The sequence below is a fragment of the Triticum dicoccoides genome, chromosome 4A (assembly GCF_002162155.2).
Source record: "Triticum dicoccoides isolate Atlit2015 ecotype Zavitan chromosome 4A, WEW_v2.0, whole genome shotgun sequence".
Taxonomy (NCBI): Eukaryota; Viridiplantae; Streptophyta; class Magnoliopsida; order Poales; family Poaceae; genus Triticum; species Triticum dicoccoides.
In genome coordinates this window covers 666,911,203-666,916,096 of record NC_041386.1, presented here as the reverse complement: position 1 = coordinate 666,916,096, position 4,894 = coordinate 666,911,203, and the positions used below count along the sequence as shown (strand labels likewise).

General features: G+C 42.7%; 1 pseudogene; it reads right to left on the bottom strand.

Annotated features, from left to right (window-relative positions):
* Positions 1-808: 808 nt before the first annotated feature.
* LOC119284017 lies at positions 809-2,028 on the bottom strand (annotated as a pseudogene).
* Between the last annotated feature and the right edge of the window lie 2,866 nt (positions 2,029-4,894).

Sequence of the window (4,894 nt, the reverse complement as noted above, 5' to 3'; positions counted from 1 at the left end):
GTGTCATATTACACATCTAAATGATTTAATCAAACATAAAAAGGAAAGGGAAAACAGAAAGAAAATACCCACACAAACTTCCACGTATGATTGATGATATAGGATTTAGATGTGCAACACTTGTGGCACATCTAGATGTACTTTAGCAAAACTGTTTTTTTATCCTTGATCCTAGGATCCAACCCACCTTTTTGTATTTCCCACCTACCCCCCGCTAATGATTATTGTATGCCAGCAATCACCTGAGTCTTTTGAAAAAAGAAAAAATACTATTGCGCCGAAGCTTGGGTTTTTTATTGATAAAAATGAGATATCCTGCTTTTGGCAGCACACGGTAACACACAATCACGTTGATCCTTCCGCCTCCCCTTTGTTTCTGTACTAGGAAAGTGTCGTGCGCTGCTAGGGGGTCAAATATTTTCTAACACAATAAGTAATTGCCGTATGTTGCAATAGAACATAAATATTTTAGTTGTATCAACATTATTAATCATGTCAAACATATACATTTAAGATCTTCATGCACATTAAGCAGCATTATTGATCTTTTTTCATTGTTAAATCATTCTTCTTCTTCTTCAGTGTGTCAGACAAAAATCATCGTGTGCGTAGTAAACTCAATACAGTATAACATCTCACATCTTTATTAAGTACTCCTAACAATTTTACAATCGTAATCAATATTGCCACGCATGCAGTGACCAAAACAATCCAGCAAGTCTAGCATCGAGGTATTGTAAATGGTGCTTGCGTTTCCGTGTACAGAACTACAAACTACTGAATCGATTGGTCTGACCCATTCGATGGTTCATCTGACGCTGACTCTCAAGTGCATGAGGATCCTGCTGAACATCGTTGTCGTCGTTGGCCGTCGCATTATCCAGCCACCGCTGGCAGTCGCGGTCGTTGTCTGCTGAACAGATACCCTCTTCACTGTGTGTCCCTCGTGCATGTCCTGCCATTCACTTTCGGACCGCAGCGGCAGCAGGACGAGGACGAGTCGTTGTGGAAGACGCGGCCCTCCGCGCCTGGTGACGTCGCCGTCGTCGGCGCCGGGGTGCGCACTGGCGGGGAAGCGAGACTCGAGCATGAGCACGGCGGCGCAGTGCTCCAATCACCTCGAGGTTCATGCTCATCATCGAGGCTGCGGTGCGTCTGCTTCCCGATGTCAAAGTAGGTCGCCAGGATGGCCATCTTGAAGTCCCCAGGGCCCCAGCACAGCAGCCAAACCCCTTGGCCAACAGGTTGAGGGAGTCTTCGATGGCCGATGGCTCTGGAGGGAGTCATGCGTTGATTTTCAGGATTTCGTTTCCACGCTCATCACTTTAATACTGAAATCAATCTAATTTTCATTTCTTGCCTCTGATCCAAACTGAATGGGTTATAGCTATGTCTGTCATAGTCGAGTGATTTCTAACGTCTAAAAGTCAAATGATCAACTATTGAGGATCCTTTTAAGTGTTAAAGAGATGTGCAAAATCATTTTAGAAAAAGACACGGACATTTCTAGAGGAACTTACAAGAGAGGAGAAGTGATCGATCACATGCTCTAACTATATGTCCACTACAAAACAAGGGAACCAATAGCAGTCACTAATATCCATATACGAGCTTGATTATTTAATTGCATTTATTCAGTGAAACATTGTACGTAGTACAAACCATACCATACCAAACCAAACTATGCTATAAAAGGCAGCCTGGTGCAAAGTAGGAGGGGCTTGAAAGAAGAAGAGCTGAACAGAGACGAGAGGTCGTCTTCATATTTCTAATCTTAATCCAAACGGCCACAAAAATGATCCCAAGTTGTGAGATTGAGAGGCATGGGGAACTCACTGAGAACTTTGCAGCTCTGCGATCCGGGTCGGAAAGCTTCATGTGGTGGCCGCGCCACCTGCGATCACTGCTTTGTCGGCTCGGGCCTTCACACTCCTCTGCTGCTGTTGGCTTTGGAAACCCCAAAACGGCATAATCTTTGGAGACTATGAAGGAACGATTGTATGCTTTGGAGACACAGGCTGCACGCATTGTGCCGCAACGACGTTCCGATTTGGCGTGGCTGCCTCGCTCCAGTCCGATTTTCGGCTTGTTCTCTGCGTCTCATTAGCCATGCCAAGGATTCATGGATTTCATGTACGGATCATCCTGCTTGTTCTCGTTGCGGTTGGTGGGATCTTATGGCTAGGAAGGCGTCAGGCCAATCGCGCATGTCTACGCGTTCGTTCCTTGTTTTTCACACAAAGTACTCCAGCTGATTTGTCTCTCGTGTCTCGTCTCAATTATTGGTGATGTCGATGTTGCTGATCTTAACCAGCGTCTGTAGCCATCCTTTAACTTAATCAAGTTGCACACTGATAATCCTATGTAACGCTTTCAAGTCTGAAACAACCGTTGTTAACTAACTTGATTTGCACAGGACTTCAACATTACGTCCTGGACATGTTAGACCATGTAGAAGAAAGAGGAGCTAGTGTAATCAGGTTTACTTTATGTTGAACGTTACTTAACCATTAACTGTATCTCTAAGTTACTCTGTACTTTGCGTTCAGTAATCTGCAACACGCCTGAAGTAGTCTATGCACTATTTCTGAACTCCCACATGCAGCGTTGTTCAATATTTCAATTAACACGGCCTGTGACATGGCTCTGAAACAGAATGCCACATTCTTACATCATTCGTATTTGTGTTGTGTTTGTCAGATAACTCTGAATCACTATTCTAGAGTATGTACTTATGTTAGCAACCTAACAATATCTCTCTCTCTCTCAATCTATTATTCTCGCAAGGATTTGAGTCACAATAGCTATTACAATCACTGGATACACGAATTAAGGAATTGGGGAATGGAGATAGGAGAAGAACCAAGAGTGGATGCCGCCGAGTTCGTGATCCACTAGATGAGCTCCTCTTCGTGCGCAATCAGTAAGTACTTGTAGTGTGGATCCTCTCCTCTCACCCACACCTTCCCAGGGACCTTTGGGTTGGGCTTCTTCTGTCTGGTGGGCCGAGCGACCTGTGAGGCAGCCATGCTGTCAGGATGTGGGGTCTGCATGTCAGGGAGCCTGACAACTTAACTATGATGATTGTATATGCGTACTAATTTGCCAACAATTCACCATATCGGGTCAAAAGATCATAGAGACGCGCGTTGTGGTTTGCGCGATGTTTCTCCTTCCACCTAAGAGGCGGAACCAAAGATTACCCTCCTCCGGAACGAGTGCTCCCGCCACACCTTGTACATCTCTTCGATGAGCACCCCCTTCATTTGCGGCAGCATGTGGTACACGAACACTATATATCATGACAACTAGCCACACCAAGGAGAAGAAGAATATCCCGCCCCTCATGTGGCACGGACCTTTTAAAGCGCTCAATAGCCTATTGGTATCACACTTCTTAACAAAATAAGATGAAGTGTAACAAAGCATAAGAACATGTTCTTATATACATTAATTTGGGAATCTATTGCACATGAATGTTACAGTAGTTAATCTAGAATGATTTTATTGACTGTTGAATTTTTTTTGGTAAACACATCACATGTTTATTTTTACAGAATATCTCATGATATACATAAGTCTTGGAGATCAAGTTAACTCAACCACATGTAGAAAAAACATGAGTAATCCGGATTGAAACTAACTTTTATTGAGCAATATATATGCAATTGCTCCTAAGGGATCATAGATATGCTTCATCAAACTTTAATCCATCTTTATATAATAGTGTGAGTTTCGGAATAGCTTGTTTACCATGGTTTGCTAGCATCATTCTGCTTAAGGTGGCTCATACACACACACACACACACACACAGATATATATATATATATATATATATATATATATATATATATATATATATACGGCAGCGCTATTGTCAGCGGGAGCGCAAAGTTCCTTATTCTGCGCTCCGGCCAGACCAGGCGCCACCCTACCGACCGGCCCTACGCTTATCTGTTCGTGCTAATCACCTTGTCCCTCCACTTGATAGTAAAATGTGTGTCTTCTATAGTAAGCATTTTACGACGCATGTGTGCTAACCACCTCGTCCATCCATTTGTTATTAGAACCTGTGATTTTCTTGTAGTAAACCATTTACTACACACTCATGTGGTAATTTTGATCGTAAAAATATGGGCACACATCGTAACATATTACTAGCAGATTGGTCTCCAAAATCGTGTTTGGCACGTCATTGGCCTGGTTAGGCACTCTATATAATGATGGTAATAACAAGGGAACATATAGTAACAACATCACTTCTCGTTACTGATTGTCCTGCCTCGCATCTCAGCCTCAATGGTAAAGTAATGGGTCATACAGTACATAGTATAACAGAATAAATTTTTGTTACCGGCTGCCCCGCACCTTGGCCCCTTGTTCTACCTCTAAACGATAATCATGTTAATACGGTAACAGACAATATCATATGTAGTAATGAAACTAAGTTTCGTTACTGACTGCCACGCATCACTCCTCTAGTCGTAAAGTAGTATGCACACGTGGTAACGCTAAGCCAATAAAAAAGGTGTTGTTTGGTTCAATTTACTATAGTAATCGTTCTAGTAATTTGGGTGTTTCTCTGTTGATTTTTCTAAATAGTTTCTTTGATGCACTAGAGTATATGGTAATTGTTATGATATAATCTAGTAAAAGAGGAAAACCATACATTTAGTTGTTCACGTATTATTTTGAGTCATAGGATGCGAGAGTACAAGCTACAAATGAATGGTAATTTTAATTTCTTGATGGTAACAGTGTTACCGTTTGGTACAGAGTCAATTGGTAGTAATACCGTTACGATGGATTTTGTTGGTACGGGGTGGGTGGCGCGCAGACCAGGTGCTGGTCTGGCCAGGCTAATTAGGCGCGCGGCCGGAGCGTACGCTAATC